Source organism: Natrix helvetica (assembly GCF_964273705.1).
Source record: "Natrix helvetica genome assembly, chromosome: 2".
NCBI lineage: Eukaryota > Metazoa > Chordata > Lepidosauria > Squamata > Natricidae > Natrix > Natrix helvetica.
The window spans coordinates 199,072,119-199,095,564 of NC_138552.1; the positions used below are offsets into that span (position 1 = coordinate 199,072,119).

Sequence of the window (23,446 nt, forward strand, 5' to 3'; positions counted from 1 at the left end):
TTCTTTCTGAGGAACCCTGTCAATCGGTAGAGTTGGAGGACTCCAGACTAAACTCTCTCCTCAGTCATGGCAGTTCTCTGGCTAACTTTGGGTCAGTCACTCTCTCTTAGCATAGCATACCTCACAAAGTTGTGGTTGTGGCAAAGGAAAGGAATCAATCGTGCTGTGCTTAGATATAAGCCCACCAAAAACCCCTTAAAACCAAAAATACTAAGCCATCATTCACAGGTTTGTCTTTTAATTTTGCTTGGGGTGGGGAGTCTATACATTTCTGGACTATAGGAAGGAGATAGTGTTCTGAAACTTATGTTTTTCTTATTAAAGGCAATAATTTTTCTGTACTTACCAGAGTCATCACTATTCCAGAAAGTTCTCTGATCAGGTGGAGTCAGCAAATCTTCTTTGCCATAGAGTTCTTTTATCTATAAACCAGAAAGAAGAAAATAGAACTTATTGTAGAGTATTGTGGCATGAAAACATTAGAACCCCTTTCTATGAAAAACAAGGAAGTCTTTTACAGAAAAAAAAAATCCAGGAAGAAATAAGGCCTGCGTGAAATATAAACCTAATTAACCAGCATGGAAGAATTTCCCCCTACATTTCCTTCTTTGATTGATTTAACGTTTACAGCATTAGAAAAGAATCTTATCTAAATCTTACCAGTCAGGCTTTTTGCACATGCCTAACTGGTGTCCCTTTGGCAAATTAAAATTCTCTGTAGTGGATTAAGAGAGAAGTTAGATTCTCTCCATCCTCTTTTCTTCCATACAGCGTGGACTGCTGGTTAAAATAAACACTGTAATAGTGTCAACAGAGATAGTGGAAATCTTTATTCAATTTCTTCTAGGATTCAGCCTGATCACCAGAGTTGGAAGGTTGAATCCTGGTATCCCAAAGGGGAAATCCATGTTATTAACTAATGATTGATGCCTTACACATGGAAAACTCCAATTATAGATTAAGTAGGAATTCCTCTAATACAGCATTTCCCAGCTTTCTAGATGGGGATGATGCACCACCCAGAGGGCAGCAGATTTGAAAAGGCTATTTTAAGTGTATATGATGTTTATAAATACTAATGTATAGTATGCATCCTGAACAAATGTCACCTCCTGCTAGTGGATGCTAGTGCTAACCACAATCTTATGAGTGAATCCATAATCAGGTTATGCCTCCCAGCAACTTTTCGGTTCAAAACATTCTTATGTGATGTTGCAGATAATTGACTAAGCTGAAAGAAAGAGGAAGGTTTTGTTCATTGCCACAACATACTTCCTGCATATACGGAGAATGGATTTTGTGTATTTCAGTGAACTATATTCGGCATTCTTGTGTGAGTAAGGATAGGATTACCTTATGAATGGTGAGATGTAGCCAGCATTTTATTTTGCTTTGATGATAGTGGTATTTTTAGGCACAAAACTTAGTTCCTAGTAATTACTTGATTCATCCCCTCCCATCTCATCTTATCTCACTGAAGTTTATATGACCACTTATCTTAAACAAATAACTCTTGACAACTAAAAAAAAACAATACACACGAAAAACAATACAGTAAAACAAATATAATATTTCCCCTAACACCTGGGGAAAGCCAGGTATGCATGGCCTTCCGGAGAGCTAAGTGTGTTTGGGCCATCTGGATCTTAGGAGAAAGTTTGCCTTATAGCTTAGGCACACAACAGAGAAGGCTCATCTCCTGGATCCCACCAGATTACATTGTTTTATAGAAGAGACTGGGAGCTCACATGCTTAGAAATCACTGAAGACAGATGGTTCCACAAGTACACCATGCAGGACTCTAAAGATGATAGCCAGCCTCTTGAATTACACATGGAAACAAATTGGGAGCCAGTGCAGCTCATGCACCTCTAGCATCATATGGGCACACCTTGGTGCATCCAACAGTTACATATGCAGCTGTAATCTGGACCTGCTAAAGCCCTCCAATGTTTTTCAAGGCTGCATCATGTAGAACGTATTGCAATACAGTAATCCATTCAGGAAGTGACTAATGCATTAGGGACTGTAAACAGGGCTTCTCAATCCAGAAACCCAATCCAATCCAGGAGCCCAGATCATATATCAACTGTTTAGTGGAGCAGAAATGTATTTAATGATGGATGGGATATCTTCAATTTCAGGAAGTCCCAAATCCCACAATGATTCAATCTTGCTAGAATTGAAATATTGTTCATTCTTCATTATCCAGATCTTCACCAGTCCAAAGTACTGGGAAAGAACCTTGATGGCATATTTATGCAGCCCAGGCCAAAGATGATACCTCATCCTGTGCCAGTCAATGATCTCACCCAATAGCTTCATGTAGATGTTAGGTAGGAGTGGGGAGAATGTTGAGCTCTGGGGTATTGTACACTTCAGGGCTCTAGGGCTATATGTCTCCCCCTTCCTCCAGGGACCTTTGAAAAGGTCAACCTATCACCCTCTGAACCACTTTACCCAAATAGATTTGAAACTGGAGAAAAATTATCCAGGATTGTTGAATCCAAAAATGGCTTCTTGAAAGAGCAGTTGGACTACCACCTCCTTCAAAAGAGAGGGAATGTATCTCTTCTGTTCAGCTTTGTCATTTAAAACACACCTGCTCCAGCAAATAGAATTCCTGTATGCGTTTTTTGATGCCTCCCAAAAATATGTTCTAATTTTTCTTATGTGGACTTAAAAAATAGAGATAGAGATACAAAGTTTAGATTAGGTTAAATTAGCCTGGATAACCAGATGATTGAGGGTTTTCTCCTATATGATTGTCTGGTACACTTAAGCTCTGACAGATTATAGCTAAAGCTGGTCAGATACTTTAAAGTGCTAGCAAGACTGGTTGATCAGAATTCCAAAACTCTGTTCAGTCTATTATGTTATGATACATTGCAAACATAACCTCCAATTTTCTAGGTTCATTCTCCTTTGACCAACAGAAATACAATAGAAATATAAAGCTGGACATGATCTACCCAGATGATTCTTATTTATGGAATAAAACTCCAGTGGAATGCATTCTTTAGTGGAAATTTTTAATGAATTCATTACCATGATTGGTACATTATAATACTGTACAAGAAAGTACAGAATGATAGAGACTTTTAACTGATAAGTGGCTTTTGTTTTGGAAATTTCCTTGAAGCAATTTCCAAAAAGTTGCCAAGTGTTTTATTTCACAAAACCAGATAACAATAGTCATAAAAACAGCTAATCACAAGCTTCACAATTAAAGACTCCATCAGCAAACCCTATAAAGAATTACTGTATGTACAATCCTCCCTCCTCCTACCCAAATAAAAGCCTATTAAGAAAAGGAGTAGCTGTATCTTTTCGATGGAAAGTCAGAATAAAAATATAATTGAAAAAAACCCAGAGCATCATGGTAGCAGCCCAGTCATGCAAAAGCCAGCTGCTTTGAACAAAAAGCAGTTGGGATAATACGACCATTTTCAAGCAATGGAATGCCACTGGAAGCCGTGGGCCTGGCCCTTAGCTGACTCTTGATTATGACAACCAAGAATGGTTTCCTGACAAAAGAAAAACAGAAAAACAGAAAATGCAATTGCTTCATACTTATTGTTTGTCAGAATTTCTGGCTATGGGCATTCTACTTTAGTCAAAAGAATATGTAAAATCTGGTGCTTTCCATTCTCTCTGCATAAGCATGATGATCAAAGCAACTTAAAAGAGGAACTGCAAATTATGCCCAAGAACTTTGAACCTCTATGTTTCAGTTAGCAGCTGGTACAATACTGGTTGGACAATTACAAAGACAGTGGGGAACTGAACTGTTCGGGGGTTTCTTAAGATGCCTTATACTAGACCTAGCAGATAGCAGAAATATTAATTTAATAATAATAATAATAATAATAATAATAATAATAATAATAATAATAATAATAATAATAATAATATATTTATTTCTTAGCCGCACCCTCTCCCGAAGGACTCGGGGCGGCGTACAACGAAGCATTCGAAATAAATATGTAAACAAAACAAACATATAACAAAGGTACACTAAAACATACATACATACATAAGGAGGAGATCGATTGATAAAAACAATTAAAATACTGTATTTAAAACCCCTAGAAATTAAATGTAATTAAAATACCCAGTTAAAAACCCATCAGGAGCGATATGGTTAAATCAAAGTTGAGCCAGGCCAGCTGCTTGGAATAGGTGGGTCTTAAGCTTAATACGGAAGGAGCGGAGGTCAGAGGTATTCCTAATATCCGGAGGGAGGTCATTCCACAGGGCTGGGCCCGCCACAGAGAAGGCTCTACTCCTAGGCGCCGCCCCACGACATTGTCTAGCGGACAGCACCTGGAGGAGCCCCTCTCTGTGCGAGCGAATTGGTCGCAGGGATGTATGGGGCAGAATACGATCCCGCAAGTAACTAGGTCCTAAGCCATGGAGCGCTTTAAAGATAGTTATCAAAACCTTGAAACGCACCCGATAGGCCACAGGAAGCCAGTGCAGCTCGCGCAGGAGCGGTGTCACGTGGGAGTACCTAGTACTCCCCATAATTACCCGTGCGGCTGCGTTCTGGACCAACTGCAGCCTCCGGGTGCATTTCAAGGGAAGCCCCATGTAGAGAGCGTTACAGTAGTCCAAGCGAGACGTCACCAGCGCATGAGTGACTGTGCGCAAGGCATCCCGGTCCAGTAGGGGGCGCAATTGGCGCACCAAGCGAACCTGGTGGAACGCCCCCCTTGCCACGGCTGTCACATGGTCATCCATGGACAGCCGGGCATCTAGGAGGACGCCCAAATTGTGTGCCCGCTCCACGGGGGCAAGATGGATGCCCCCAATGGCCAATGATGGAATTAATTGGCTGAACCGGGGGGGTGGTACCCACAGCCACTCCGTCTTGGAAGGGTTGAGCTTGAGTCGGTTGTCATCCATCCAGATCCGTACGGCTTCCACACACCGGGACATCACTTCGATGGCCTCGTTGGGGTGGTTCGGGGTGGAAAAGTACAGCTGAGTATCATCAGCGTACAGATGGTATCCCACCCCGAAACCACGGATGATCTCACCCAGCGGCTTCATATATGTGTTGAACAGGAGTGGCGAGAGGACCGACCCCTGTGGCACCCCACAAGTAAGGGGGCGTAGGGTCGACCTCTCTTCTCCTGTCAACACACGCTGCGTCCAGTCAGAAAGGTAGGAGCCGAACCACCGCAAAACGGTGCCCCGGACCCCCAACCCCTCCAGCCGGCGCAGCAGGATACCATGGTCGATGGTATCAAAAGCCGCCGAGAGGTCTAATAGGACCAGGATAGAGGAACAACCTCTATCTCTGGCCCTCCAGAGATCATCCACCAACGCGACCAAGGCCGTCTCCGTGCTGTGACCGGGGCGGAAGCCGGACTGGCGCGGGTCTAGATAATCATTTTCCTCCAGATGTCGTGGGAACTGGTAGGCCACCACACTCTCTACAACCTTCGCCAAGAAGGGAAGGTTGGAGACAGGACGATAATTGGCCAGCTCCAAAGGGTCCAGGGAAGGCTTCTTGAGCAAGGGTCTCACCACCGCCTCTTTCAAGGCGGCCGGGAGAGACCCCTCTCCCAACGAAGCATTCACTAGGCCCAGGAGCCAGTCTCGTGTAACCTCCCAGGATGCCAGTACAAGCCAGGAGGGACACGGGTCCAATAAACATGTGGTGGGTCGCAGTCGTCCACGCAATCTGTCCAAATCCTCGATGGCAACCAAGTCAAACTCCTCCCAGATAGAAGCCTCAAGACTCGCCATGGGCGTCTCCACTGGATCACTGACAGGAACCCAGTCTCTCCGGATTTGAGCGATTTTATCCTGCAGATATTTACCAAATTCCTCTGCCCTGCCCTGTAGAGGGGCCTCCCGCGGCCTCTGAAACAAGAGGGAGCGGGACACCCGAAACAGGGCGGCAGGGCGGTTCTCCGCGGATGCAATGAGAGTGGCACAGTATTGACGTTTGGCCGCTCTCAATGCCACAAGGTACGTCCTTAAATGGGCTCGTACCTGTGTTCGATCAAATTCGGAGCGAGAGGATCTCCAACGACTCTCTAGACGTCTCTTGCGGCATTTCATCACCCTCAGCTCCTCGGTAAACCAAGGGGCCAGGGTGGATCGTTGCCGCCGGAGAGGCCGCAAAGGCGCCACCCGGTTCAAGGCCCCGGTAGTTGCATTATTCCACGCAACCACCAGGTCCCCTACCCGGGGGCGGGTCAAGGTTACAGGAGGTGGCCCAAGCTCCGTCTGGAACCTATCAGGTTCCATCAGGCGCCTGGGGCGGAACCATCTGGAACTTTCCGGTTCCGCCTCCCCGCGGCGGGAGGTAGCACCAGGGAAGTCAAGACGAAGGAGTGAGTGATCTGACCATGACAGGGGAGTGATGGTTAAGTCACCTCCTCCCAGATCACTCAGCCACTGGCCAGAGACAAAAACAAGGTCCAGAGTGTGACCTCCCTCGTGTGTTGGGCCCTGAATCATTTGAGTCAGGTCCATGGCTGTCATGGAAGCCATGAACTCCCGAACCCCCTCTGATGCTTCTCCCACCGACGGCAGGTTAAAATCCCCCATCACTAAAAGTTTGGGGGTCTCAACCGCCACCAATTTGAGATACGGCAAGTAGGTTTAACTTATTTAACAGAGTTGGAAGGGACCTTATAGGTCATCTAGTTCAACCCCCACCCCCACTCAAGCAGGAGACCCTACACCACTTCTGACAAATGGCACTCCAATCTCTTCTTGAAAGTCTCAAGTGATGAAGCCCTACAACTTCCGAAGGCAAGCTGTTCCATTGGTTGATTGTTCTTACTTCTCATACTATACTTCTCATCCCAAATTAGACTAATATTTTTCATTGCATATGTACCGAGATCTATTTCAGCTACACAGGTAATGTGCATGATGGTAATAGTTTTTTTCCAGATTATGAAAAATAATAACAATTGAAGAAAAACAAGACTAATAATATATACCCTGAACACTGTTCTCATTGAGGGCAAGCAATGTTATATCAAATGCAGAAAAGGAATAAGGGATAACAGTATCTTTATCTTCTATGTCTCCATTCAGATGCAATGGACAACATTTTATTTAAGATTTCTCCCCTCCCCCAAACCACAAAATCCATTGTCTAGTCTGGATAATCAATGTAACTGATAGCATTTTAAATTTTTATTGATTTATGCATTTACTTTATTTAACTTATATTCCACTCATATACAAAGCTACACTGGGTGGCTTTCAACAACTATTATGCATTTATGTAAAAATGTGAATTATATTTTACATTTGCACCAACTTACATAGCTTGCACAAATGACATAAAAATTACATTATTATAGAAACAAAATCAAATGACATAAATTTGTTTATAGGAAAATGTGCATTTAATGGACATCCATTCCCAGAAGTAATCTGTTATGTTGAAGTTTTACTGTAGACAGTAAAAGAAATGAAGATATCAAATTTAAAAAATGAAATTTCTACACTTTGAAGAAATATTAACTATTTTGGCTGACAAAGAAGTGTCATCTCTATATTCAAACTGTTATTGTTTTGATCCAATTTTAATTCCAGCTACTTTTCCAAGATCTTTATTTATATATTTTAATCATTTTTACATAGAGGAAATCAATATTCACCCATTGTAAATCAATCTTTGTTTTTAATTTAGCAACTTATTTCTTATGTCATATTCCCCTAGATGCTATTTTTCATCCAGACACAAAGTATGTTTAACCTCCATAAAGTTGCTTAATCACCAGTTGAACTTGCAACAAAAAAGTTAATCATCCTTCTGGGAATTTAAACAATGCACTATGGAATTTTGAACAATATTATTTCAACAATTCATGCATCTTTCATTCAAAATCAATCATTGCTTGCTTTCTCTTTTTATCTATAGTTATCCTTTCCTCTTTTTTTACAGCATTGTTTCTTCTATCGCAGGAAAAAGAATGACACTAATTTATTTGGTTTTGCTTACAAAAGTTGAAATGAAGTACGGGCAATATTTTGAATTCACTTGTTTTCTATAAACGCTGCACACGAATTCTGGCCAACTCTTGGGTAAAACTGTTTTCCATTTCAATCTTGCTATAGTCCTGGAATTTGCTTCAATGGTCTTGGGATTCACACTGGTTAAGAGTAGAGCAATGGACATTTAAGCAAACAGACCACTCACTGTTTTTTCATGATACTATTCAAAGTATTCATTTGGAAAGTCTGAGTTACAATTTAGGATTTTGCTTGTCCATCTCTGCTTTGTTCTGGATGGCCAATCTTTGAAAATATTGCTTTCATAGCTCAGTGGGGCCTAGGACAACTAGCTGTGGCCATCTTGCTGTGGCCAACTTACTGTGGGATAATTCCATGGGAGGTAACAACTCAATAAATGTTATCTGCCAATTTTTCTTTGACATTATTTTCATTTTTGTCCATTTCTTCAGAATAACTTTAGCTTCTATATGATTGGCTGCGGTGAGTTGTCCTACGATGAGCTGGCCACAGTGAATTGTCATGCGGCCATGGCGAGATGCTAGCACCAGTTGGCTGTGATGAATTGTCCCATTCTGGCTCAGTGACAGTTTTGTTACAGAATTCTGCAGAATCTGATCCTTTCTCTGTGTTGTATATTCAACATACAACTGCAAAGAGTAATAATCTAAACATTTCATTTTAAAATATTAGCAAGTGTGCCTAGTTTTTATCTCTCTCTTTTATTACAATCCCAGTGAACAAATGCCTGAAAAAAATAATGGACTGGATATGGACTTATAAGTTGAAGTTCAATCCAAATCAAATGGAAGTAGGGTTAGCCATACATTCCATTTGGAAAAGTCTTTTGTAACTATAATTGGAAATGTGTTTCTTGATATATTTGAAACAGTAAATGTGCATTATAGACTAAGAATAGGGTAATTTAGATGTAATAAATACATTGTCAAAAAGGCTGAAAATGTCCTTACTACCATACAGATATATAAATTTATATCTACAATATTTCTAGACATCTTTTGGGATAGTGGTATGTCTGGTCGGGCTATCTAAAGTCAGCCTCATTACTAGCAATCAATGACCTGTTTATGCTTACATTTGCTTATCCAGATTAGTGTTCCATACTTTTCCACTTGGAAAGAAGTAATAATCACATTTAAACGAGTAAAATGTGATGCAGGATGATTCTGTGCAATTTATCCAGTTCAAAACTGGCTTATAAATGGTTGGGCTGAAGTCCCTGTTTATTTATATAATAAACAACTGACCTACCATGTCTCCAGTTTGAGTCATGCAACAGATTTATAACTCCCTTAGTGTATCATTTGTTCTGCTATTTACTACTTGCAGAGAAGAGGAGCAGCGGCTGTGTACTGTACAGTTTTATGTTGTTAATCAGACTCTCACATAATTTTATCCTACCAGTTTGCAGGCTGTTCCCCCTTTGTCATTCCCTGTGGGATACCTCTTTTATGCCCTACAGTTCGGACAGATAAATATTATCCTCAATAACGTGTCAGTCCATTATAAAGCCACTAAGACATATACTTATAATTTAAAATTAAACCTCAGAATGCACACCTTGCTCCCCCGGCTGATTCTTCTGCTCTCAATTGTTCCAACTATGCAAATAAAGAAAATAAAAAATCATTTTTTCCTTTTTCAATTTGGGTCATTTCCCTCTTTTCATTTAAATTCAACAGTTATTTAAATGGTGTTACATCCAGGATTGATTGCTACAATGACTTGTACAGTACAATGACTCAATAATAATTGAAAACTGATGTTGAATCCTGGAGCTATATAGTCTGACAGCCTGGTATCAAGGACTCCTCCTTATTTGGGTCTAGTATCAAGTTTTTAATTCAGACTCTATTGTTTTCATCTAAATTATGAATGGCAAGAAGACCTGCTTTCTCTGTTTTTACAAAATCCCCAAAAATGATAAGCCCATCTTTAGAGTCCATTTCCTTCTGGAAGATCTTTAGTGAGCTTCTAACAAGCATGGGTTTTAGACTTGAGACAGTTTCAGTTGTGGGTTTAATCTAAATATTTTAAGGATTCATTTTAAAAATATTTTAATTTTATCTGGGCTATTTGAAAAAGAGCAATAGTAATGTTTAAAATAAGGGGGGGGGGGCATTTCTTAACTACAGGTAGGACTCACTTAACCATAGTAATAGTGACTGTAATTTCCACTGTTTAGCAATGTGATTGCAAAGTGCAATAACCAGGGGTGGGCTGCTCCAGGTTCACCCAGGTTCAGGAGATCCTCTAGTGAACATTCTCCATGGTTTGTAAAGCCCCAAATCCCACTCCTGGTTGGCCCCGACCAACCCTCCCCTCTCCACCCAGGAGTCTCTATGTGGTCCGTTTTGGATGCTGGGTAAGTACAAAACCCGCATGGAGGCTTGGGGAGGGCAAAAAACGGGCCTCCTGGAGGCTCTGGAAGGCCAGAAATGGGCCCATTTACGGTCTCCAGGAAGCCTCTGAAGCCCAGAGGAGTCCTTTTTCGTCCTCCTGAAGGCTCAAGGCCTCCGGAGCCTAGGGAGGGTGAAAATGGGCCCTCTGCCATGGTGCAGGAAGCCGAAGCCATGCCCACCATGTCAGAGAAACCATTGCTAAAATTTTTGAAGCCCACCCCTGAAAATAATACATAGTCACATTGCTTAATGACAACAATCCTGGGAGCTCCTGTTGCTGTTGTTAACTGAGGATCATGGGTCATTAGTGAGGACCTCACTTGGCTGGGGCTTCCAATATCCTGGCAGCTTCCAACAAGCAAAGTCAGTTGGGGAAGACTTCAGAAAATTGCAAGCCCCAATCATGACAAGCCTTTCCTTAGGCAGCTCACCAGCAGGCTGGTGGGCAGGTGAGTGCTATTTAGTCTGGATAGGCAGGGGGGTGGGTGCTATGGATGAATGCAAGCATGACTGTGGAGGAGGATGCTGTAGCAAGGCCCAATAGCAAATGGGATGGAGGCTGTGGCCCAGTGCAAGTGCAGTTGCAAGGATTCTGTGAGCTGGCACAAGGCTGGGCATGTGTGCATATATGCACTATGGAGTGTGGGCAGGCTAGTGTGCACTACCGAGTATGAGATCCTATGGCAGGGTTCCTCAGGAGAAAAAGGATTGACCTGCAACCTTGCATGTTGGCTTCTTCGTTGACTTTGCTTGTGGGAAGCCACCAGGGAAGATCGCAAATGGTGATCAGCTAACCATGGGGCCCTGCAACCATCATAAGTGCTTGAATCTAAGATCACAAAACCACAGGGATGCTGTGACAGTCACAACTTGATGACAGGTTGTAAGTGCCACTCATTCAGTGCCATTAGTGAACTTATCTGTGATTAGTGCAGCTATGGGATGCGAACACAAAATGTATGAAGGTTTTTGTCAACAAGTAAGCAGAATCTCTTGATCTTTCTAGCAATTATTCTGTCTTTCCGGCTGTTTTCAGCCTATTTTGCAATGTGGTTGGATCAGAGACTAAGATGAATGCAAGCCGAGAGGACAGAACAGTGAATTCTGTTTTTAAGACTTAACTTGAGAGCAGAAATCATCCACTACGGAAGGCTGCCGTAGAGGAAGCAATACTAGATTACATTCTACGTCCAAACAAAACACTATATACATATATTTCTCCCCCATTATACCTCCCGAGAGGCAAAGACTTGATTGCTCTTGATTCTGTTGAAATCACATTAGCACAATGTTTATATCAACTGTCAGCCTAGTTGTTGAAAAGGGACCATTTAGGAAATAACTTGAAACTGTGACTGCAAAAACTGTGTTTTCCATTTCAGAGTGTTGGCCTGCCAAGTTAAACTATGATTTAGAGGCTTTTGCCAAGCCAGATAAACATAACACTTTGGACGTCAGTTGCTATTGGACTTAACAGAGAAGAACACTGAAAATGGCAAATTCTAATTGCTTCTCCAATAGCAGGTTAGCTTTTCAGATGAAATAGCTAAACTCTGCAGCTGAGCAAATGAGCTAAAATGTAATCCATTTTCTAGGGCGGATGGGAAAAGGAAGAAAGAAAATCGCGAATTTATAAACTTAAAAGAGCTGCCAGACTTTTTAGTGGTTGGAAGGTATCTGTATCTTAAGTCACAATATCAGTTTCACAAATTTGCCAAGCCAAATTACCCTCATGCTTTTGTCAAGAAAAACTCAGATGCCAAGTTTCATTGATTGATTGATTTACTTATTTTTCCCTGTCTGTCCAGCTAGTCTTTTAGGACAAAAATGAATGACCTGAAGACAGTGGAACCTGTGTCAATTCTGAATCCCATTTCTTCATTCCCCTGGAGTATCCTCAGATCAGAAACTCCAAAAATGTGGAGCATCAAATGGTGATGGCATAATTTGCCATCATTTTTGGGAAGGGGGAGCAGAGGGGGGGGGGGTAAATTGTGAAATAATAGTTTTAAACCACCCTAACCTAACAACAGCCTACAAAAGCGACTTCTGACAACTAATATGATGTTATGTAATTTTAAAAAAACTGCAGCTTTTTAAAAAAAAAGTGTTCCCTCAACTTTTCCATAGCCCCCAGTAATGAAAACTCAAAGTAGTGCACAGAAGAGCGATGTCCTCATTTTCATTTCCCATAACACCAGCTGGATTAGGTAGATTGGACTGTGAGAAACAGATTAACCTGGGTCTATGTTTGTAATGGCATATGGGAATGACCTTGGAAGACAGGAGGAAGAGCTGCAATCTAAACAATGGTCCAATAAAATTTGAGTCCAAAAGAGTGGGATGTGGAAAGAGTCTCAGAAGGAATCTTTAGTTTATTTAATGACCATTCAAAGTTGCAACGGCACTGAAAAAAGTGACTTATGACTGTTTTTTCACACTTACAACTGTTGCAGCATCCCCACGGTCACATGATCAAAATTCAGACGCTTGGCAACTGACATGTACTTAGGATGGTTGCAGTGTCCTGGAGTCATGTAATCCCCTTTGCAACCTCCTGTGAAGCCAAGTCAGATAAGGAAGCCAGATTCACTTCACAACTGTAGCAAGAGAGGTCATAAAACAGGGCAAAATTCACTTAACAACTGTCACACTTAGCAACAGAAATTTTAGGTTCAACAGTGGCTGCAAGTTGAGGACTACCTGGAGTGAAAGTGAGGGGTGAGAGGGGTACCTTCAGACTTTCAAGACTCTGTTAATAAAGGTAGAGTTCTGGGATTCCCTGTTGTCCTTCTTGTCTAGTCTGTGGCTCTTCCTCCCATCTCCCAAGGCTTTTCCCACACATCATTACAGTGTTGGAATGAGCTCTTTTGATTTTTTCCCCACACTACCAGCAAGGAGAAAGGAGACACTGCTTAAAAAAAAAACTATAGCTTTCCCAAGTACTTTCTTTTCTAATGCATTTTTACAATGGAACTACCAAAATTGTTGCCACCACCTGAAAAAAGAGCTCTGGCTTTCAGAAGCAGCGGTGGGGAAGCAGGGTAGGAAGGACAGATACTAGGTAGGACAAGGAAACAGGGAGGTCTAAGGCTTCATGCTTGCTAGATGTCAACTCTGAAGTGGACCTGGCTGAGGCCATCTTTGAGGCGTCACACAACAGGGGAAAGGACAGGGAGGAAGGAAATAGCTAGATGCGGGTTGGTAGCCAAAACAAAAAGTTTTCCTGTGGGAACCAAGGACATTCCAACAGGTGGCTGGATAGAGGAGGAGTGAAGTAACCAAGCAACCAGCCAGCATCTCGATTGCACAACGTGACCAGTGACTTGGGGAAAGGGGGAACCTTTACTTTGTAATTAGGTGAAAAGCATGGGAACTTTCAGTGTCGGTTTTCACCACTTGTGCCAATATGATGCATCCAATAAATTATCCTTTGAAGAATTTACCTGCCTCGGAGTTTTGCTTCTATGGGTGCATTACTTGGAACGCTGACACTAGAGAGGAGAAAACCCAAGCAGTAGAGATTACTGACAGGAACAGAAACCTTGTGTGACACCTGTCAGGAGATAGTCCTCAACTTATGACCACAATTGAGCCCATAATTTATGTTGTTAAGTGAGTAATTTGTTAAGTGAGCTTTGCTCCATTTTATGACTTTTCTGGCCACATTGGTTAAGTGAATCACTGCAGTTCTTAATTTAGTAACTTGGTTGTTAAGTGAATCTGGCTTCCCTATTGATCACATGACCCCAGGGTGCTACAATCATCGTAAATATGAGTTGGTTGTCAAGCACCTGAATGTAAATCACGTGACCAGGGAAATGCTACAACACTCCTAAGTGTGAAAAATGGTCATAGGTCACTTTTTTCAGTGCCTTTTCAGTAACTTTGAATGGTCACTAAATGGTCAAGGACTACCTGTACTTATACTTGAGCTAAGAAAGAAAGAAAAAAGTTTCATCCCAGGGCTTAGTTTTCTTTGGCAGCCAAAGCAAAACTTGGTTCTGGAAGCACAGATGCCATACCTAAGTGGGAAGGGCAGATGGGTAGCATCCAATTTGGAACTATTCAGGTGTCCCACTTGCTTCAGAATATTCGCACAGGAGTTGGATAGGTTGTCCTTGATTTACAATCACAATTGGAGCTGGAATTTTGGCCCTAAATCAGGGCAGTTGATAAACTGGTCATTATGTGACCTGATTCGATTTTGCCATTGTTTTTACAAAAGTTGGAAAGTGAGACATCATAGTCGTGAAGCAAATCCTGCGGTCATTAAATGAATCCAGTATATCCAATGGCTGTTTTCTACACAGAAAATGTAAAAAAAACTCAAAACGCACTGGTTGTGATTTGCGATTAAAGGATGCTACAACCACTTGTCAATGTGAGCTGGTTGCCAAGCGGCTACATGTGGTCATGTGGTTTGAGGGGTGGTGGCCGTGTCATATTTTATGATAATCAGAAGTGCTTTTAGGGGCTATATGTTAAGCATTTTTTCTGAAACTTCTGATAAAAAATGAAGATAACACAGATTAAATTTGCAGCCCTCTGCATACCATGTATATGCTCTACCCCAGATAGTTTTTTGGACTTTCTGCATGTTTAGTGGATATATCTATATCTATATCTATATCTATAATCTATCTATCTATCTATCTATCTATCTATCTATCTATCTATCTATCTATCTATCTATCTATCTATCTATCTATCTATCTATCTAATCTATCTATCTATCTATCATCTATCTATCTATCTATCTATCTATCTATCTATCTATCTATCTATCTATCTATCTATCTATCTATCTATCTATCTATCTATCATCTCTTAACAGATTGACAGTTGGAAGGAACCTTGTAGGTCATCTAATCCAACCCCCCACTCAAGATGACTCTAAGTAAATGATTAGTTTAGATTACTTGGAGCCTACTTTCTTGTAACTGTGTACATGAATCAGGTATTAAAAATATTTTTCTTCAGCAGTTAATAAAATAACTTGTGAATCTATGGAGAAAATATTTGGAGCTGATTATTGATTTAAAAAAAAAACCACCTGAAACAATAAAATCAGGAGTTTGTCTTTTTCTCTCTCTCTTTTTGATATAACCATATCACACTGGTATAATTTTGCTAATCACACTCCTAAGGTAAACAAACAAACAAGCACCAACAAGACAGTTAATTTTGACTGAGAAAATCTTGAAGGGCTTTAGGCATTCCCATGCTAATCTAATAGTTGCATAACCTGTTGTTAGAGAAGGAAAACATCACACATATTAAGTTAAATGAAAACTGGTCTTCAAACTTGTTTTGTTAGCTCTTTCAAAGCTAGGTTACTCACAGTAGGCTCTATTAGATAATAATGCATAATTTCCTTTGTTTTGAAACAAAGTGCAGAATTAAGTATAACCATCGTTGATGAAGTTTACGAAGTCAAATGGATAAAGGAAATCATTTAATATTTCTTAGATTAGTTAAAAACTCTTGATAGAATATGAATCAGTATTTTCCTACTCAGTTACAACTCACTTCCCAGCTCATAACTGGCTGGTTTGTCTTCCAAAATTTTGTGCAACATGTCTGTCTATCTGTCTGTCCATCTATTTCTCCAAATCAACCCCATGCTCCCATGCCAGAATGTTAAGGCTAAACTAATAAAAATTAAGATGATATAGCAGATGTCTAGAAGACTAAGATGGCTTAGGAATTGATAAGACAGCGATGGCGAACCTTTTTTGGTTCACGTGCCACAAGTGGGGCAGCGCAGGGGGGTCGTGTGCGGGCGTGCCACACCCATAATGCAATGCGCGACCCCCCCAGTGTGCATGTGTGCACAACTTGTGACCCCCCATTTTTACATGCTTTTTTCGTCCTCCCCAGGCTCCAGAGGCTTTATAGGAGCCTGGGGAGGGCGAAAAGTGCCTCCCCCGCCCCCCGGAGGCCCTCCGGAGGCTTCAGGGACCATCTGGAGGTTTCCCTGAAGCCTTCGAAGCACTCAAAAAGATCCTCCGAGCAAACCGGAAGTGACTTCCGGGTTGCTTGGAGGGTCGTTTTAAGCGCTCTGAAGGCGTCAGGCAAGCCTCCGGAGGGTCCCTGAAGCCTTCGGAACGCTTAAAACCACCCTCTGAGCAAACCAGAAGTGACTTCCGGTTTGTTCAGAGGATCTTTTTGAGCGCTCCGAAGGCTTCAGGGAAGCCTCCGGACAGTCCCTGAAGCCTCCGGAGGGCCTCCGGGGGGGGGCGGGGAAGGCTCTTTTCGCCCTCCCCAGGCTCCTATAAAGCCTCTGGATCTTGGGGAGGCTCCTATAAAGCCTCTGGATCCTGCGAAAAAAGCAAGTAAAAATGGGGGGTCGCGCGTTGTGCACGCATGTGGGCGATGTTCACCCTCCCCAGGCTCCAGAGGCTTCCGGGTTTGCTCGGAGGGTCGTTTCAAGGGCTCCGAAGGCATCAGGGAAGCCTCCGGACAGTCCCTGAAGCCTTTGGAACACTTAAAACGACCCTCCTAGCAAACCGGAAGTCACTTCCGGTTTGCTCGGTGGGTCTTTTTAAGCATTTCAAAGGCTTCAGGGAAGCTTCCGGACGGTCCCTGAAGCCTCCGGAGGCCCTCTGGGAGGGCGGGGAGGCTCTTTTCGCCCTCCCCAGGCTCCTATAAAGCCTCTGGAGCCTGGGGAGGGTGAAAAATGGCTTTTAAAAAGGTGAACTCAGCTGGCCAGCGCGCACATGCGCGCTGGCCAGCTGACAGGGCATCGCCTCGCGTGCCCTGACAAATGGCTCCGTGTGCCACCTGTGGCACGCATGCCATAGGTTCGCCATCACTAGGATAGGACCTATGCAACACCAACCCAACATTTTCTCTTATGTCTTCAGTTCAAATGTACATCCTGTTTTAGAACACATCCTACGAGTAAATGATATAAATTTAGTTTACCAACCTTACTAAGATTCAGTTGTAGCCGTGAAGATTCAGATATTTGACCAAAAAAGGAGCATTCCTACTACAACCTTGGTTAATGCTCAGAGACCCCTGAAAAGTGCATAGGCCCAAGGCTATCTGCGCGACATACATACATACATACATACATACATACATACATACATACATATCAGTCCTTGCATGTGAAGAGTTGGTCTTCATCCTTGCCTATTGATCTTCCATAAGCAAATTGTACCTGCTTTAAAAGTGGATATTTTTGTTGTCTTAAATGGCCTTTTCAAACTCTGGCAAGATTATGAAGTTTTATTTCTGCTTTATACATCCTTCTGCTAAATCAATCCCTCTTTGCCATCTACTGTATAGAGAAAGAAATTTGAGGAGCAAATCACATTCTGCTAAAACTTTTCCATGAGCGCACAAACATAATAAAAAAAACCAATTATTGCAGTGCCTTTGTATAACTTGCACAAGACTGCCTGCATTTGCTGTCGGCATAATGTTACACAAATGACTTTTTTATTTCTCTAATTAATTTTGCAAAATTCCATATTAGTGAGAAAAGTTATTGTTAGAGCTCAGCTTTTGAAGAATAATTAGATGATATGACTGCACATTTTCATCATCTCCTACACTTTCGTCTCCTTCCATGACTTTAATTTGTTGTTAGACTACCCACCCAAGCCCAAACAGCTCAGCTGCTTTGAGATTTGTCCATTCAGCACTTTACTTAATGACTTCTTCACAGTATGAACTTCCGTTGTCTGGGAAACCTGAATTTAGACTCCAGAATGCACACATCGAAAAAAAAGTGCATTTGGATATTAACTATGACAAGTAAATGTTCATTTACCCATTGGATTCTATTCTTATAATAAGATTGCTGTAACAATTGAACAATCCTGTGCACATTTACTCAGAAATAGGTTTGTCGAGCAGAAGAGGATATATTACCAGAGACGTCTGTGTAGAGATGCAGCTTTAATTCATGAAGGGGCTTTTTGGCCATCTTGTTCAACCTACTGCTTAACACAGGATCCTCTAGATCACGGGTGTCAAACTTGGCGCATCACATTGCCGTCATGTGACGTTTCACAATGTTTTTCCCCTTTGTGGAGCTGGGGTGGGCGTGGCCTGCACCTGATGCATCCGGCCCACAGGCTGCCCGTTTGACACCCCTGCTCTAGATTTTATCACTGACAAATGACCATCAACCTCTGATGAGGTAAAAGGTAAGGGTTTTCTTTGTCCAGTCATGTCCAACTCTAAAGGATGATGCTCATCTCTGTTTCTCAGCCAAGGGAGCCAGCATTGTCCAAAGACACTTCCACGGTCATGTGGCCAGCACGACTATACGTCGAAGCACACGTAATGCTGTTACCTTCCCACCAAAGTGGTACCTGTTTATCAACTCGCATTTGCATGCATTCAAACTGCTTGGTAGGAGCTGAGGAAAGTAACTAAGTAAAGTCACAGGGCACTCAGGTCTCAAACCCTACCTGACAAGCTCAATGTCTTTAGCCACTGAGCCATCACACCCCTATATAAGGAAAGGAAGTCTCATTACTGTATGTCATGAGGCAGCCTACTCCACTGACTGACACTTCATACAGTCAAAATGTTCCTTCTGAAGTCTAGCATAAATCACTTCTTAATAGTTTGAATATATGGTTTTTGGTTTTGCTCTTGGGGACTACAGCCTCTCTCCCATGTGACAATTTTTCAGATGTTTGAATTTGCTTTCATATTGTGTCTTCTGTCGAATAACTAGATCCTTTGATTGTTCCCCAAAAGGTTTGATTTCCAGATCTCTTACCATAGCATTTGCTTTTTCAGCAGCTGTATTGTGCTGTTGGCTCATGTACAAAAATTGGACAGTAAGGGACAGAGCCCTATGTCTCTGAACTGGGGCCATTAGTGAGCATGCTTTGGGTGTACCCTGGCATTGGATACTTGAATTTATTGAAATTAGCTAAGCTTATTTGTATATGTATGTTTTCGAGTCAATCTTGGCTACTGCAGACTGCCTGGACATGACCTGGGAATTATCTTGGAAACATTTTCAGATGCAGTTTTTCCTTGTCTTGTTACTCAAGCTGAGAGAGAGAGCAAGAGAGCCGATATCATCCAGCTGACCTTCTGCCTAAGGCAGGACGACTAGAACTCATCGCTTTCCAGTTTTCAATATATAGGCCTGATTCTTTTCAATTACTCCCTCTGGATATCTCTGCCTCCTGAGTGCCAGCTGATCAGGAGGGAATGGAGATTTTACAGTATCCTTCCACTGCCACCCCCACGAAGCCTCACCCACCAAGACATGCCACACTCACCATGTCACTCCCACAGAACCGGTGGTAAAAAACTTTGAATCCCACCACTGCTTTCCCCCCCAAGGTACCCATTCACCCTCCTTTCTTAAACAAATTCCTTCCATTTGGTAAGGGTTTAGTCCAGGATAAGTAGAATCTCTTTTCTTTCTTTTACTTTCTGATGGACAAAGTTATCAGCAAGAAAGGGCAAACGTTTGTCAGATCTTTGACTATTGGGCAGAATTATATTCCCAAAGATGTCAAATTAATTTGGATTCCCAATATCCCTGTTTCGTGAAAGGCTTATCACCCGATGCAGAAAGGATTTGTCCATTTCTTCTGCAGTGCATAATAAGCTCCCACAATGGCATCATGCTAGCTTCCCTCTCCTTTTATTTTTATTCAAACGCATTCAAAAACCCACCATGGTCCAGTTCCTGAAATTCTGTGCAAAGATATTTTTTCTTTCACAAAGTGAAACATTCTCACACTTTCTGTTGACTCTGTTCGTTCTGAGTAGATTGGAGTTTCCCAGGGCTATTTGCTAGCCACGACTATCATCCCATCCTGTTTGAATGACATATCTTGGGCATCTCTGAAAGATCCAAAAATTTACCCCAGAACTACCAATGGATTCTAGCTAGGCCAACACTAGGCTTACATTTTTTTTTGTTTCAGTTTTAGTGACTCAGGAAGTGGTGCAATCAGATCATTTCAAGTTCTGGATTTAAGGTGCACTCCTTAATTTTCAATGGAAATTTGTATTATTCCATTACATTCAAATAGTCCTAGGCCAGTCAGCTAAACTTTGTGGAGACTTTCTTTTATTTTGCTCAGGGTGACCTGGACTTCTGTTGCAAAGCTCTTCCTTGAGGCCCCAGAAATATATAATCATTTGTTTTCTGGCAAATTCACTATACCAGTTTCACCATTAATAATGTTATAATGGCTATACTCCCTATTTTATGAATGCACAGACCAGCATGAACTCAAGAACAAACTGTGAATGGTTCCAGTTTCATCCTGAAGATGAATATCAAAATAATGCTGCTGGATCAGACCAAGGGCTACTTATTTCAATAATTTGTTTCTCACAGTGGCCAAGCATATTCCTTTGGGGAGTTGTAAACATAATTAAAATAGTATCCCTCTCTCCTTGGAACTGATCTTTGGAAGGTTGGGGCCTGATGAGTTACATTAAATCTTCAAAAATATGAATCTTGATACCTCTATAACCCCCTTGAATTTCCCCAATCAACTTTGAAGTCATCAAAGCTGGAAGGCAAATTGTCTACAACTTATTGGAATGGAGCAATACTTCCAGGCCCTGTGACATATGATTACAATTGCTTGGAGAATAAATCTCAGATGCCACAAAATCTGGATGTAAATTATTCTTCTGACAATACATTACACTAAATAATGGTTTAATTAATCATGCTTGGATGAATAACTCACAGTTGGCCTAATTTTAATGTAAAGTTCAGTTGGTTACCCTGGTCTATTGACTACAACTGCTATCTTAAATGCAAACATATTTAGCCAAAACAACTACCCACATTACTGCAAATTATGAATATATATATGGAGAAGGGGGAGAAAGAATTCAATTGCTTTAAATTTCTATGTTCCCATTAAGACCACAGGCAATGCTTTAAACCGGATCACAGTGTTTACTGTTTCATTTTTATTAAACAATAGTGTTGTCTCCCCTGCCTCTTAACATTTCTCTAGAATCTCCTGCAGAATCTTTCATATGATCTGCAAGGAGCCCTTTCACACAATACAAACAGAAAGGTGCTACATTGATTGGGTCAAGAGATGGTTAAGATATGGGGAAGCTGAAAGAACATGTTCTTCCACCCGGCATTGTCTTTCAATGCAGAGTCAATACAGACAATAAAGACTGGACTGAGGATTTCGTGAGAAGCTCGACTGCTTTTGAAAGATCTACCTCACTCTTGCATCAGGGAGCTGCAGCTCCATTCCCATCCCCGTAAGTTTACTATGTTCCTTTATGATCATGTTCTGACTATAAAATGTAGAAGTAAAGCCTTTCTATAGAAATATCTATTTCATAGGCTCTTTGGGGGATTTTTGAGCAAGGGCCCTTTCCTTCCTTGTTCCTAAATTATGAAACACACCAGGTACATTAGGCCTTTTCCTCATTCACACTGCCTTTCAAAGAGGAGTAAAAGCTGTGTCTCTTTTACCAGTCTTTAACTGCTAATTATTTTAGCACTGGTTTTTAGTGTGCGTTTAGGAGCCCTTAGTTGTACTGTACTAAGCTACCACACGTGTCTGGCTGAATAGAAAGGTAGGGTATAAACCAAATAATTAAAACAGACAAGTATGTGAGATTTCTTAGGGTGAGAAATCTAAGTACAGCCACCAATTGCTAATATGCAAGAAAGAGGCCTGCTTACATTGCAGCTTCGGGGGCCTTCCCAGGAACAGGATTCAGAGTCCTGTGGGATGATCCCTTTTGGAAAAGTGTGATCATTGAAGCACATCTGGCAAAACGGGATTTCAATGTCAGGCTCCCCCTGAGGTCTATGCATCACAGTGGCGCCCGGATATTTGAGGCTGCTTGTCTGATGTTTTTCCATGCTAACCATTGGGCTCTTGATCCATCTTCGTACCTGTAAATATAAAACAAGACCTGTAAATACAAAGTCTGTAAAGATAATACCTTTCTTGGATATTTTCTATTATTGCCTTTTTTCCTCATGGAAATGTAACAGTCACGGCGAACAAATTTGGGATGTAACCTTCAAAGACAATAATAACAGCTTTATAGATTCGGTGGTGATACATTTTGGAAGTACCTGTTCATTTTTTTGGCTCAGTGGATTTTATTTTATTCTGCTCATAGCTGGACTGTCATGCTGATTTACCTTCTCATTACTTTCTGTTATATGGAATGGAGCATAATGGAAATATGTTGGCGGGATTTGAAAGAGTCAATTCTGAGCTTCCAGTGAAGCATCCCCATCCATATCTGCAAGGCTTTAAGTCTCATAGGTCCCGGTCATCATGATCACTGGCTAAGGTGGTTGGGAATAGTAGAAACTGTGTTAGCCACAGATATGAGCACGTTGTAGAAAATTGTCTTCAGCTCTTTATCTTTTCCCCTTCTATCTCCAACCGTCTCTGGCTTGAAGATATTCTGGAATGTTATCCTTTAATTTTTTAAACAATACCATATCAGAAAGATGTCTTCTCTTTTATCTCTGTGTATTTCTTTGTGTGTGTGTGTATCTTTCTTTGTGCCCTACTTTTCCCTTAAGGAAAAGGATCGAACGACCCTTTCCCAGGGGTCACTTAAGACCATTGGAAAACACATATTTTCAAAAAAAAAAAAAATACAGAAAACATAAAATAATTTTATTGTTGGGGGTCACCACAACATGAGGAACTGTATTAAAGGGTCGCGACATTAGGAAGGTTGAGACCCACTGCCTTAATCAATGTTTATCCCATGATCTGGTTTCAGTCTACTAAGTGTTTTATTTTTCCATAGAAAAGACAGCCAATGATTCATTCTCAAGACACAGAAGTGATGTGTACAGCCAAGCTGAATTGTTTATTAAATGTGTATTAGTATTTGTGCAGGTTTTTAAAATTGCAGCCATTGGTGGGGGATGAAGGAAGAAGAGAGCAAAACCACGCTATGGAGAGCAGGGGTTAAACCCTTCTCTTGTTGCAGGGAAGATAAATATTTATTGCTCTTCTCCCAGAAGACAAGCCTGCAGTTGGATGTATCTGTACACGGGGATGGATCTTAAA

General features: G+C 41.6%; 1 long non-coding RNA gene across 1 annotated transcript in view; it reads right to left on the reverse strand.

The window, feature by feature from the left end:
- Positions 1-346: 346 nt before the first annotated feature.
- The window catches only part of LOC309386366, a 58,856-nt gene continuing 35,756 nt past the window's right edge, over positions 347-23,446 (reverse strand). Inside the window, exons 2-3 of the long non-coding RNA XR_014174404.1 lie at positions 22,084-22,299; positions 347-422 (exon numbers count right to left, since the gene is read on the reverse strand). This is a non-coding gene — a long non-coding RNA (uncharacterized lncRNA). The remainder of the gene's footprint in view (positions 423-22,083; positions 22,300-23,446) is intronic.